Here is a 15,094-nt window from a genome sequence, read left to right on the forward strand (position 1 = left end):
GTGAGGGCGGCTAGATTCTTGTGATCGGTCCAAACTTCGAAGGGGACTTTAGACCCTTCCAGGAATTGTCGCCATAGAGTAAGTGCATGGTGAACGGCTGAGGCTTCTTTCTCCCAAATGGGCCAGTTCAATTGGGAGTGCGCAAATTTCTTTGAGAAGTAAGCGCAGGGGTGAAGGAGACCATCTGGTCCTCTTTGGAGCAGGGCCCCTCCCATAGCTACGTCGGAGGCATCGACTTGTACAATGAACATTCGATTTGGGTCTGGGTGCCGTAGCACAGGTTCCGACGTGAAAAGGCATTTGAGGGCTACAAAGGCGGTCTGGCATTGATCAGTCCACAGTATCTTAGCGGAGGGTAATGTAGCAGAGCTTCCTTTACCCTTGGTTTTCAGAAGGTCGGTGATGGGCAGCGCTATTTGGGCGAAGTTAGGGATAAATCCGCGGTAGAAATTAGCAAAGCCCAGAAACTGTTGTACTTGCTTGCGGGTGGAGGGAGGAGTCCAATCGAGGACGGATTGGACCTTGGCCGGGTCCATGCTAAGGCCATGGTGGGAGATTATATATCCCAAGAAAGTTATTTTGCTCTGGTGAAATTCGCATTTAGCCAACTTTGCAAAGAGTTGGTGATTGCGCAGGCGGTGCAGAACTTCTCGGACCAAAGTGACGTGCTCTTCCATGGTTTTTGAATAAATAAGAATGTCATCCAAATAAACTACCACCCCGCAGTACAGTAAATCATGGAGGATTTCGTTGATGAGTTGCATGAAGACCCCCGGGGCACCTTTTAACCCGAAGGGCATCACAAGGAATTCAAACATTCCAAAACAGCTAGAGAAGGCAGTGAGGGGTTCGTCCCCCTCGCGGATACGGACGCAGTAGTAGGCTTCTACTAGGTCCAATTTGGAGAATATACGTCCCTCTTGTAGTTGCCCCAAAATATCTGAAATTAGCGGTATAGGATAGGCATTGGCTTGAGTAACTGCATTGAGTTTTCGGAAGTCAATGCAGAGGCGCAGGTCGCCCTCCTTTTTTCGGACGAAAAACGCAGGAGCTGAGTTGGGAGCATTCGATGGGCGAATGAACCCTCTGGCAAGGTTTTTGTCCAAAATGTCCCGTAGTACAGTGCGCTTGGAAGCGCTCATAGGGTAAATCTTACTCTTGGTTAATGTGCAGTCCTTCACCACCTCAATTGCACAGTCAGTGGCCCGGTGGGGGGGTAAGGCATCACATTCTTTAATATTAAAGATATCCGCAAAGTCCTGGTATACATCAGGTAGGGACGGCGGTGATGGGACATCGGAGATTAATGCCGGAGCGGGTGGAGACAGCACCGCAACTTGCTGTCGGTGCTGGTCGCATTTGGGGTTGGCAAAGGAGATAGTGTTCGTCTCCCAGTCTATACTGGGACTATGACCTTTAATCCAGTTAATTCCCAGGACCACTTCAAATCGGATAGGGGCTATGGTAAAGTCTATTTGCTCCCAGTGGGAGCCAAGACCCATCGCCACCCCTGTAGTGCGATGATCAACTGGGCCCCCCTTGAAATGGCTTCCATCCATTTGGGCAAATTGGACGGGGACTGGTAAAGCCTCGGACTTGACTTTGAGTGCTGCAAATGTGGCCTCATTGATGAGAGTGCGACCGCAACCGGAGTCAATGAGTGCCTTAACGGGTAGTTGGGGACCACCTTAATAGTGTTGTAAAACTGCGTCCACATAAACGGTGGTTTCTACTTCCTTCACTTTAGTGGGAGCTTTCGGTTTAGCAGGAGATTCTGCAGAGGTCTGTGGAGACGCTCCACTCACCACAGACCGGAGCCGTTTTTTGACAAATCAAGGGGGGATTCCAGGTTTAAAGCTGGAAGATTCCATGGGTTCTCTTCGTCAGAAGAAGGAGAGTTGTCCCCCAATGGGGCATTTGTAATCCGGGACCCGGCGGGGTCATTCGATGTAGGAAGGATAGATGAGTCCTCAACGTGAAGTGCAGAGGGTGTGGGTCTTCCCGGCGCTGCGCTGCGGGTGGCCGCGGTGCCTCTGCGTTGAGGTCGTCCTCTAGCTCGGGCTGTCATGCTGGGACGAAAGGGTTCAGGGCGATGTGGGCAGACTGCTGCAAAGTGGCCCAGTTCCCCACAAGTGAGGCAAGCACCTCTTTGAAACCGGGTTTCGCGATCCTGGGGTGGACGCGCGGGTTTCCGTGGATTGGGGGCGGTGCCTTGGGCTGGGGTTTTTGGACGCTTTTCTCCTTGTTTCTTTGGCGGACAAGGGAAATAAAGCGCCGGCGGCTTTCCACCTCTTCGGCTAATAGAATCCAATCCTCGAGGGTGTCGGGATCACCCCGCATATACGACCAGTTCAGAATGTCAGGGTGTAAGGCTTCCCTGAAATGGTGAATTAGGGTGGCTTCGGGCCAGCCCACAATTTTGCTTGCTAGTCTTTGAAATTCATCGGCAAATTCTTGAACTGGAGTAGAGCCTTGTCTTAGTTGTAGAAGCTCCGCTTTGGCTCGTTCCCCCAGAAAGGGGTCCTCAAACCTCCTCCGTAAGGCAGTCATAAAATTGTTGAGGGAACGGATAGAGCGGGATCGGGTGTCGAACTGGAGGACCATCCAGTCGGCTGCTTTACCTGTCAAAAGGGAAGCCACATAGTGAACCCAGCTGTCCTCTGTAGGGAAGAACTGTCCTTGTTTTCGCATATAGCTGTCTACCTGATGCAAGAAACAGGGCAGGGTTTCGAGAGATCCATCATAAGTAGTTTTCAACTTGAGTTGTTTCCAAGGACCGGGCATGGGTTGGCACGGTTGCACGGGTGCCCTGGGTGCAGGTAAAACGGGACCTCCGGGAACCGGAGGTTGAACAGGCACATTAGCGGGTGGCTGGGCTGGCACTCCCTGAACCGGTACTGCGGCCCCCTGTGGAACGGGTTGTGCCGGGGTTGTCAGGGCCTGCTGTAACTGCCTGTTGTCCTGAAGCAAGCGTTCCATTAGCTCCTGGAGTTAATCTACACGGCCAGAGAGCTCTCGATTCTGAGCTCGTAACAGGTGAACGTCCTCACCCGGGCCACCTGTACGATGAGGTTTGCTTGTCCGAAAACTTGTGGCCCATTGAGAACTGTCCCCATACAAGTCCTCTTCCTCAGACTCCTCGGAGTCTTGGCGTCGTTCCGCGAGGCGGCGTGCGCGTTGGGTCGTGCGCGACGGGGCAAATACCGGGGAAAACGACAGACCCAATGGAGGACCGCTCCTTCCGGAGTCTTTGGGACGGCCGCCTGTCCACGCCCGATCCGCAGCCAACTGCTGTTCTTTATCCCTTGCGGCTTGAGCCTCGGCTTCCGCCTTAGCCGCTTCAGCAGCTTCCCTATCCGCGAGAGCTTGTGCGCTTTCAAGTCTCAGAGCGGCAGCTGCGGTAATGTGCGGTAAAAGTTCCGTTTCCAGGAGCGTGAGTAGGGGGTCGGGATCCCCACCTAGCAATGGTTGCACTCGGACCGCGACCGCGGGTGCATCGGCCCCGAACGTCGAGGTCAAACATTGAGCCAAGGTGGCTATCGTGGTATCCTTTGTACAATCCGCAAAGAGGAGGGCCGTCTGGATAGCGACCCTCTTGGCTTCAGCTTGACAGTCAGCTGCATTGGGTACCAAAGAAAAACCTGCCGGTGCGGCTCCCGCCATGGCACCTTCCCCCAAGGCGACAGGACGCGTTAGAGCCGTGGATGAGAGAGTCTCACGGGCAATAAGCTTATCCAATAAACCGGTTAGTATTTGTAAGTCCTCAGTTGCCAGCCGGGCATCATCCAGCAACTGATCAAAATCCTGGAGGTCTAAACGAGCATTAGTATCCTCCGACGTTAACATCCAGAGAACCCTCACTAGAGATTGCCACTGTGTCTGGACCAGTCCACTCAAGCGGCAAACCTCTGAATTAGTCCTAAAGAGTTCAGCTACTATGTCCCGTAGAAGGGACATAGTAGCTGATGATCAACTGGGCTCCCCTTGAAATGGCTTCCATCCATCTGGGCAAATTGGACGGGAACTGGTAGCGCCTCGGACTTGACTTTGAGAGCTGCGAATGTGGTTTCACTAATTAAAGTGCGACCGCAGCCGGAGTCAATAAGTGCCCTGACAGGCAGTTGGGGACCCCCTTTATAGCATTGTAACACTGCGTCCACATACATCGTATTTTCTACTTCTTTCACCTTCGTCGGTTTCGTAGGTTTTACAGGAGAAACTGCGGGGGTCTGCGGGGATGTTCCATTCACCGCAGGCTGTGACCGGTTATTTGACAGGTCAAGAGGCGAGTCCAGGTTTAGCGCTGGGGTATCCCGGAGGTGATCTCCGTCCGAAGATGGAGAATTGTCCCCCACTAGGGCACTTGTAATCCGAGACCCGGAGGGGTCTGTAGAAGTAGGAAGACCAGGAGAGTCTTTGAAATAAAATGCAGGGGGTGTGAACCGACCCGGCGTTGTACTGCAGGCGGCCGCGGTGCCTTCGCGTTGAGGCATTCCTCGGTTTTGTGACAGGTCAAGAGGTGAGTCCAGGGTTAACGCTGGGGTATCCCCGGGAAGATCCCTGTTCGAAGGTGAAGAATTGTCCCCCACTGGGACACTTGTAATCCAGGACCCGGAGGGGTCTGCAGAAGTAGGAAGTGCAGAGGGTGTGGGCCGTCCCGGTGCTGTACTGCGGGTGGCCGCGGTGCCTCTGCGTTGAAGTCGTCCCCGAGCTCGGGGTGAGGCGTTCCCCCACTGGGAATTGTCCCTCACTGGGGCACTTGTAATCCAGGACCCGGAGGGGTCTGCAGAAGTAGGAAGTGCAGAGGGTGTGGGCCGTCCCGGTGCTGTACTGCGGGTGGCCGCGGTGCCTCTGCGTTGAAGTCGTCCCCGAGCTCGGGGTGAGGCGTTCCCCCACTGGGAATTGTCCCTCACTGGGGCACTTGTAATCCAGGACCCGGAGGGGTCTGCAGAAGTAGGAAGTGCAGAGGGTGTGGGCCGTCCCGGTACTGTACTGCGGGTGGCCGCAGTGCCTCTGCGTTGAAGTATTACGGATGCTGGTGTAGATCCAAGGAACGGGGCCCCTGGCCTTCCTGGTGGTGGCAGGACGGGAGCTCCGGAGTCTCCTGGCGCCACAGGCACTGCTGGAGTTACTGGCAACATGGGCGCTCCGCCCAGAGGTGCCGCAGGTTGCTGCGGTTGAGCCTGATCAGGAAACCCTGGTTGTGGAGCTGGGGCCGAGTCATCTGGTTCGGCTTGTATCTGCTGCAAGCAGTCGTTGCCGTGAAGCCAAAAGTTCATCTGATCCTGCAAGTGGGCCACTCGGTCTACGTGTACCCGCTTGTGCTTTTGGAGCAAAAACATATCCTCGCCCGCATCACCTAAGCGACGGGGCTGGCTGATTAGCAACCTGGACCGAGCCAAATGCAAGTACAAAGCACAAGCTGATAAGCATCGCTCCCCCAGTAAGGACTTTCAAGTCGGGGACTTAGTATATCTTTCCACCAGAAATCTGCGCTCCACCCGTCCTTGTCACAAACTCAGTGCCAAGTACATTGGCCCATTTCCTATCGCCCGAATCATTAACCCTGTCGCCGTGGAATTGACTCTCCCCAAAACCTTAAGGCGTATCCACCCTGTCTTCCATGTCAGTCTCCTGAAACCCCATGTCGCCTCCTCGGACTGGCATCCAGAGCCGCCTCCCGAACAACCAGTGATGGTGGGAGGGGAGGAACATTTCGAGGTGTCCAAGATCCTGGATTCACGTATACACCATGGATCTCTGCAATACCTAATTCGCTGGAAACACTTCCCCCCTGCCTATGATGAATGGGTGCGTGCACAAAATGTCTCCGCCCCCCGCTTAGTAAACGCCTTTCACACCACCTACCCGGACAAGCCATCCCCCTTGCCAGGAGGAAGGGGGCCTTAAGGGGGGCAGGATGTCAGGCCTGTATCTCAGTTACTTTGTTTTCCTTTCGTTTCTATCGCTGACCTGACTACTGACTAAGCTCAAGGACAAGCCTGCATACCGAAGCCTGTTTGAAGTCCTGGGAATAGCTTACAGGGCCGCCGCACCTGCCCCGTGGAGACTGGCTCAACCCACGCAAGACCATGCGTCACGCTTTCAAAGGGGAGCCTGCCTCGTTTGCAGTGCCATGGGCCATTTTGCTGCGGCCTGCCTGTTTTGTTTGGACCAGCCATCTCCTGCTCCCCGCCTGGAGGGGACACCTCGCGGGAGAGGACGTGCTCGGGGGTGAAGCGCCACAACGGATCGCAGTGCCGCACCAGGACGGAAAGCGCCTCCAGCCCTCCACATCGAGGAGCTGGCACATGAGCCTTCGCCAGCGGACCCGTCGGGGTCCCGGATTACAATTGCCCCAACAGGGAATGATTCTGCATTGACTTTCGGAAACTCAATGCGGTCACCCAAACCAATGCCTACCCCATTCCTTTGATCTCAGATCTTTTGGGGCAGTTAAAGGAGGGACGCATTTTCACCAAATTAGACTTGGTCAAAGCCTATTATAGAATCAGAATTTGGGAAGGGGATGAGCCCCTAACAGCCTTTTCCAGTTGCTTTGGCATGTTTGAATTTTTGGTGATGCCTTTTGGATTGAAGGGGTCTCCAGGGGTCTTCGTGCAACTCATTAACGAGATACTACATGACTTGTTGTATAAAGGAGTGGTGGTTTATTTAGATGACATTCTTATTTACTCGAAAACCATGGATGAACACGTCCCCCTGGTTAGGGAAGTGTTACAACGTCTGAGAAACAATCAACTCTATGCTAAGGTGTCCAAGTGTGAATTTCACCAAAAACAGTTAACTTTTCTGGATTATATAATTTCACACCAAGGACTTACAATGGACCCAGAGAAGGTGCAAGTTGTAACCAATTGGGAACCACCCTCAACCCGTAAACAGGTTCAAAGATTTCTCGGGTTCGCAGACCTCTACAGGGGGTTCCTCCCCAACTTTGCTCAGATTGCATTGCCCATCACAGACCTCCTTAAGACTAAAGGGAAAGGAAGCGCAGCCACCCTGCCTTCGGCTAAAGTGAATTGGACTCCCCAGTGCCAAACCGCTTTTGACAGTCTCAAACGACTGTTCACCTCCGAACTGGTATTGAAGCATCCTGATTCGGAACAAATGTTTATAGTCCAGGTAGATGCTTCAGACGTTGCAATGGGGGGTGCGTTGCTACAGCGAGGGAGGGACGGTCAACTACATCCATGCGCTTACTTCTCCAAGAAGTTCACTCAGTCTCAGCTCAATTGGCTGATCTGGGAAAAGGAGGCAGCCGCGGTCAAGCATGCCCTCACAGTATGGAGACAATTTTTAGAGGGTTCTAAAGTCCCTTTTGAAGTGTGGAGCGATCACAGGAACCTGGAAGAGTTAACAGGGGCTCACAAACTATCCACAAAACAGGTACGATGGGCGTCTTTGCCCAATTCCGCTTTGTGTTGAAATATGTGCCAGGGAAGCAAAACTTGCTGGGTGATGCTTTGTCTAGACTGCCCCAATACCCTACTAAGATTGAGCGCCCCACAGAGTCTCTCTTCACTCCTGCTCAGAGGGGTTTACTGCCCACCTTGGCAGTGCAAACCCGGTTGCAGACCCGACTCCCAACGCTGCCTTCACAGGGGGGGAAGCCCAAAGCCCGACCACGTCGGTCGGACTGTCCACCCCGCTCCCCACACCTCCTTCGCTGGCTCTGGCTCCACCCCTCATGCAACCTCGAGCGGCCAGTCCTGAGGAGCAGAGACCCGTCCGCCCAGGCAATCCGGCCACCCAACCCCCCCCCTGACAGCGCCAACACCTTCTCCTGCAGTGAAACCTGCTAGCGTGGTGCCCACAACGCCAGATATGGAGGGGCTAACTGATTCCTTTAGGGAATCTCTCTGTTGCAGTTGCCGAGCTGAACACTCTGCAAAAACCCTCCCACCTTCTCTGATTGAACGCGGGGGTTATTGGTATAAGGACTCTAGATTGTATGTGCCTAAGGTACTGCGGAGGGAGGTTCTGCAGCTGGTTCATGGGGCCAAAACCGCAGGACACTTCATATTTCTTAAGACTTTACATCTACTAAGGAGACAATTTTGGTGGGCAAGCATGCGATCTGACGTGGATTCGTTCATCCGCAGTTGCCCAGTGTGTGCTGCAGCAAAGAGACCCCAGGGCAAGCCACCCGGATTATTGCAACCTTTAGAAACCCCCACCAGACCCTGGGAAGTGATTGCAATGGACTTTATGACTGATCTTCCCCTCAGCGAGGGAAAAACCATACTTTGGGTAATCACGGACCTGTTCTCAAAACATGTGCATCTTGTGCCTTGCGCAGGTATCCCTTCCGCCCCAAAACTAGCCCGCCTCTTCGTGTCACATATCTTCCGATTGCATGGATTTTCGCGCAAGGTGGTCAGCGGCCGCTGAAATACAAATGTGGCTAAGTTCTGGAAAGCCTTCCTCAAATTAGTTGAGGTAGAACAAGGACTATCAACTGCCTTCCATCCCCAAACAGACGGCCAAACAGAACGAGTGAATGCTGTACTGGAATGCTACTTACGCTGTTATGTTAATTACCACCAAGATGATTGGGTAGAACTGTTGCCCTTTGCTGAATATGCTTACAATAACGCTGTACACCAGTCCACTGGTTTTAGCCCCTTTCAAGCTGTGTATGGACAAGACTTCGGCCCCATCAGCCATGTTGATATGTCAGGGGAGGAGGGAGGTGGAGATGTTGCTGCCTGGGTGCACACAATTCAAACAACCTGGCCATGGTTAATAAAAAATCTGGAACAAGCCAAACACAATTATAAGGCTCAAGCTGACAAACACTGATCGCCGGGTAAGGAGTACGGGGTGGGGGACACAGTTTATTTGTCCACCAAGAACCTCCGGTCAACCCGCCCATGCGGCAAACTCAGTGCCAAGTTTGTGGGTCCGTTCCCAATTTCCCGCATCATCAACCCAGTTACTGTAGAACTCTCGCTCCCAAAGTCGCTAAGATGGATCCATCCCTTGTTTCATGTCAGTCTATTAAAGCTGCATGTTCCCTCCCCAGAGTGGCATTCCGAACCACCGCCTGAGGTGCCTGTACTGGTGTGGGGGGGGGAGGAACATTTTGAAATTGCTAAAATCTTAGATTCGTGTATCCATCATGGTTCCCTCCAGTATCTGGTTCGTTGGAAACACTTCAGTTCTGCTCAAGATGAGTGGGTGCGCTCGAGCGATGTTTCTGCCCCTCGCCTCGTCTGTGCATTCCATGATGCCTACCCGCACAAACCAGCACCCGGAAACTGATGGGGGGGGCTTTGGGGGGGCAGAATGTCAGGCAGAATTCGATATATGCCCTGCTCCGTGCTTTTAGTTCTCATTAGTGCCAACTTAACTCTTAGCTGCTGTAAACCTGTAGATCTTCCAATAAATCAACTCTCTTTTGGACTATTTGTCTGCGGATGTTGTTTATGGGATTGTCTTGGGACAAGTGCTCACAAGATGTGCGCATGCTCAAAGGCCACCATATAAATGTTAGCTATTGATGGCGTGCATGCGCTGCCCATCGCAACACCGTGCGTTTGTAAATAGAAAACATCATTGTAAATAAAATAATTCTTCTCCATCACGATATCCAAAAGATTTAAGAGAAATTGGGTGGGAGGCTGTAAATTAGAGCGAGAATTTAGTAGGTCAGCAATAATGCTGCGTACTGCATCCGTGGGAACGTTCGTATAGAGGGCGTTCGTATAGATGTTTCTAGAGAGCACAGCATTGCATTTGAAGGGACAGAGATGTTTTCAACCCGTGCAATAAAATGTCGAGTATCTTTAATATATGCACTGGTTTTTGTAGCAAAGTCATTAAGAAAAAATTCTAGATATTTCGCTAATGGCTCTATGATCGAAGAGATCCCAGCAACTATTGGTCGACCTAATGGTGGACGGGTCTGTTTGTGAATCTTAGGCAAGATGTAAAATCTTGGAATTTTAGGAAACTCATTATAAAGAAATTCCGCAGTTTCTTTAGAAATATAATCCAACGCTAAAGCCTCATTAACCACAGTACAGATAATGAGTTGTATTTCATCCATCGGGTCATGTGTGAGGCGTTGATAGAACTGCGTATTATTGAGTTGACGCCTAACTTCATTATCGTAATCTTCAGAGGACAGGACCACTATAGCCCCACCCTTGTCAGCCAGCTTGATCACAATCTCAGGCTGATTTGAAATAAATGAGAAAATGGCCGCTTTGGCCATTGGACCCTATGGCATTGAAGTCCCTCCCCACCCCAAACCCCTCCCTCCTCACGTTCTGCCACAAAAACCTCCCACTGGTGGCGAAGAGGGACCTGGCAACCCTAAATATAATGCTTATAGATCTTGTTTAGAATCCTTGTGTAGAATCCTTAGTTTTATTGCAAATTTCTCTCATGTTATTCAATCTCCCTTTAAAAAAAACCACCACTTTTCTTGCCATAGTTTGGGAGGGAAGGCAGCATGGTCTATCCAATCTCCTCAGATCTCAGATTCTAATAGACTTGCCAACCTCCAGGTACTAGCTGAAAATCTCCTGCTATTACAACTGATCAGTTCGCCTGGAGAAACAGAGTTCAGTTTGGCTGGAGAAATAGAGAAATAGAGATCAGTTCACCTGGAAAAAATGGCCGCTTTGGCAATTGGACTCTATGGCATTGAAGTCCCTCCCCTCCCCAAACTCCACCCTCCACAGGCTCCTCCCCGAAAACCTCCCGACAGTGGCAAAGAGGGATCTGGCAACCTTAAATATTTCTGAGTGCTCATCCAAAATGGAACATTCCCTGCGCTCGAGCGTTTGTGAATGCTGCTCGCAATCAAATGGAAATTCAAGTACTGGAAGGAGACAAATGTTTAGTGGGGTGCCACAGGGTTCAGTTCTGGGCCTGGTACTTTTCAATATTTTTATAAATGATCTGGATGAGGGTGTGGAGGGACTACTCATTAAATTTGCAAATGACGCCAAGTTGGGAGGAGCAGTGAGCACACCAGAAGATAGAGATCGAATTCAACGAGATCTGAACACGCTGGAAAAGTGGGAGGATGTGACCAGGATGTGATTCAACAAAGGATAAGTGCCGAGTTCTACTTCTGAGTAACAGAAATGAGGGACATGTATACTGGATGGGGAATACACTTCTGGGCAGCTGTGTGTGTGAACAAGATCTTGGGGTAGGGGTGGACCATAAGTTAAATATTAGCAACCAGTGTGATGCAGCGACAAAAAAAGCTAATGCAATTTTTGGGGTGTATCAACAGAGGCATAACATCCAAATAGCAAGATGTCGTAGTTCTGCAGTACACTGCATTGGTCAAGCCACACCTGGAGTATTGAGTGCAGTTCTGGAGGCCCCACTTCAAAAAAGATGTAGACAGAACTGAGCCGGTGCAGAGGAGAGCGATGAGAATGATCAGGGGCCTGGAGACCAAGCCCTACAAGGAAAGGCTGAGGGAGCTGAGAATGTTCAGTCTGAAAAAGAGGAGGTTGAGTGGGGAACAGGATTGCTCTCTCTAAGTATTTGAAAGGCTGTCACTTAGAGGAGGGCAGGGAGCTGTTCCTGTTGGCAGCAGAGGAGAGGACTCGCAAGAATGGGTTTAAATTGCGGGTGGAATATTATTGAGCTGGATATTAGGAAAAAATGTTTTACAGTAAGAGCTGTTCAACAGTGGAATCAGCTACCTCGGGAGGTGGTGAGCTCCCCCACACTGGCAGTCTTTAAGCAGAGGCTGGACAAGCAGTTGCCAGGGATGCTGTAGGACAGTGGTGGCGAACCTATGGCACGAGTGCCAGAGGTGGCACTCAGAGCCCTCTTTGTGGGCACGCGAGCCGTCGCCCCAGCACAGAGTTTGCCTGAGTTCATTCTCCCGGCTGAGGAGGCTGGGGACCAGCGGTACCTTCCCGCCTCCTCTGGGAAGCGCCGGGCTCCTTCCCAGTGCATTCTCCGCAGTCGCCGGCTGCGCGGTCCGGAAGTGAAGACAACGACGAGCCTTCTGCTGAGGACTGGAAGAGGCAGCGCCGGGACAGGGCTGGACCGGGAGTGGGACGCCTGGGCGGCCGTCTGCGGCTGGCTGGTTAGTGACTGCAGGGCAGGGGGTTGGCGGTGAGGGCCAAACTGGGGCCCGCCTGGCGTTTGTGCTGGAGCCAAGTCCTTCGCTTAGCTCGGGATTCCACTCTGCTCATACATGCAACCGAAGGTGCCTCTGAGCACGTGCAGAGGGCTGTCCCCACCATCAGCCCCCCCCCCGCATAAGTCTTTTTTAAATTCGTATGAAGATAACAGTTGGAAAAAGAACCAAACTGAAGAGGTGGGGGCTATGCTCCAGCTGCTTTCCTTCCCCCGCTCGGCCGCCCATGCAGGGTTGCCAACCTCCAGGTAGTAGCAGGAGAGCTGCTATTTCAGTTCACCTGGAGAAAATGGCCGCTTTGGCAATTGAACTCTATGGCATTGAAGTCCCTCCCCTCCCCAAACCCTGCCCTCCTCAGGCTCCGCCCTAAAAACCTCCCGCAGGTGGCAAAGAGGGACCTAGCAACCCCTAGCCCCATGTGGACTTCTAGCTGTGTTGGCACTTGGCGATAAATAAGTGGGTTTTGGGTTGCAGTTTGGGCACTCGGTCTCTAAAAGGTTCGCCATCACTGCTGTAGGATGATCCTGTATTAAGCAGGGGTTGGACTAGATGGCCTCTATGGCACCATCCAACCCTATGATTCTATTATTCTAGGTTCTCAAGTTATTGGCAACAAAGCTGCTCTGAAAAATATAGAAACCATCGATAGCTTAAAAACTCACCAGTTTATTGGGCCAAAATAATAGCCACGTTGGGAAAAATAAAAAGCCCCCCCCCCCAATCCAATAACATAATACTTTTTCTATATCACAAAATAGCAAACAAGTTTTTAAGTTCACTAACACTCTTATCTGAGCTGGATCTTAGAAGAAAAAAAGGGGGGCATATCTTGGGCCTCCTGAGAAAGCGACAGTTTGCTCTTATTTATTTATTTCGAGCATCTCTACCAAATGAAGCAAAAAAAAGAGAGGAGTTATTTAATTAAAGCTGCACAACACCTCCTCTGCTCCATTTTAAGACTGCAGTCTGCACGGTTCGTAGATGCTTCATTAGATGTATGAAGCGTTCTCCTCAACTGCCGGATCTGGAATCTAATATAAAAACCTGGCCAAGTTCAGAAATGCCTTCTTTGACTGGTTTTGTTGTTGCTGACCTGAAAGCGAGCACGCGTACACACACACGCACACTGGCGTGAAATTGCTGAACTTGAACGGATTGGCCAGGCTGATTATGTTCATTTCGGATTTAATATCGATCCAGGCTCTTTTTCTTCCATGGCCGATATTAAATGGGGTTAGCATATATAAACGCGAACAATAAATAAAGCTGGGGAGGTTGTGTTGCTGGCGAATGTTGCTGTGACACTGTTTAGCCTTTCCTCACAGGGAAGGGGCTCCAACCCCTGCGATCATTTTGGGTTGCTGTTTTCTAGGCCAACAAGGTCATTTTTTAAGTGAGGCATCCAACGTAGAAGAAGTAGAGCTGGTTTTTATACCCCGATTTTCTCTGCCTTCAAACCAGCTTGCAATCGCCTTCCCTTCCCCTCCCCACAACAGACACCTTGTGAGTAGGGTTGCCAGGTCCCTCGTCGCCACCGGTGGGAGGATTTTGGGGTGGAGCCTGAGGAGGGTGTGGTTTGGGGAGGGGAGGGGCTTCAATGCCATAGAGTCCAATTGCCAAAGCAGCCATTTTCTCTACATGAACTGAACTATATCAGCTGGAGGTCAGTTGTAATAGCAGGAGACCTCCAGCTAGTACCTGGAGGTTGGCAACCCTACTTGTGAGGTAGGTGGGGCTGAGAGAGATCGGAGAGAACTGTGACTAGCTGAAGGTCAACCAATCCGGTTCACCAGACTAGAATCCACTGCTCCTGTGGAGGAGTGGGGAATCAAACCCAGTTCTCCAGATTAGAGTCCACCACTCTTAACCACTACACCACTAGAGTCCAATTGGCAAAGCGGCCATTTTTTCCAGGTAAATTTATCTCTATTGGCTGGAGATAGGGTTGCCAACCTCCAGGGACTAGCTGGAGATCTCCTGCTATTACAACTGATCTCCAGCTCATAGAGATCAGTTCCCCTGGAGAAAAATGGCCGCTTTGGCAATTGGACACTATGGCATTGAAGTCCCTCCCCTCCCCAAACCCCGCCCTCCTCAGGCTCCACCCCCCCAAACCTCCCGCCAGTGGCAAAGAGGGATGTGGCAACCCTAGCTGGAGATAAGTTGTAATAGCAGGAGATCTCCAGCTAGTACCTGGAGGTTGGCAACCCTAATGCTCACAGAAGGCCCACGAGCCTTCTGTTGTTGATGCCCCTCATCAACTGATAAAGAGAGTGGCCAAAAAGAAAAGAAACATGCTTCAAGCCACGATCTTGAGATACCTTTTTTCCCTCTTATTAGATAGAGCCAGTGCGGTTTAGTGGTCAGAGTGTGGGGACTAGGGCCTGGGGAGACCTAGGTTCAAATCCCCACTCTGCCTTGAAGGCTCACTGGCTGACGGTGGGCCAGCCACACACATTCAGCCTAACCTACCTCACAGGGATGTTGTGAGGATAAAATGGAGGAGAGGAGAATGAGATAAGCTGCTTTGCATCCCCAGTGAGGGGAGAAAGGCAGGATATAAGAAAATAGACAGGTTTTACATTTCGCTTGGGGAAGATCTGAAAAGCTTGTAAAAAAGGTAAAGGTCCCCTGTGCAAGCACAGGGTCATTCTTGACCCATGGGGTGATGCCACATCCCGACGTTTCCTAGGCAGACTTTGTTTACGGGGCAGTTTGCCAGTGCCTTCCCAGTTGTCTACACTTTACCCCCAGCAAGCTGGGTCCTCATTTTACCGACCTCGGAAGGATGGAAGGCTGAGTCGACCTTGAGCCGGCTACCTGAAAACAACTTCCGATGGGATCAAACTCAGGTCGTGAGCAGAGCTTGGACTGCAGTACTGCAGCTTACCACCCTGGCCACGGGGCTCTTGTAGGCAGTTTTGTGTCATTTTGGTTGGTCTGGGTGAA

Source organism: Euleptes europaea, chromosome 2, assembly GCF_029931775.1.
Source record: "Euleptes europaea isolate rEulEur1 chromosome 2, rEulEur1.hap1, whole genome shotgun sequence".
Classification (NCBI taxonomy): domain Eukaryota; kingdom Metazoa; phylum Chordata; class Lepidosauria; order Squamata; family Sphaerodactylidae; genus Euleptes; species Euleptes europaea.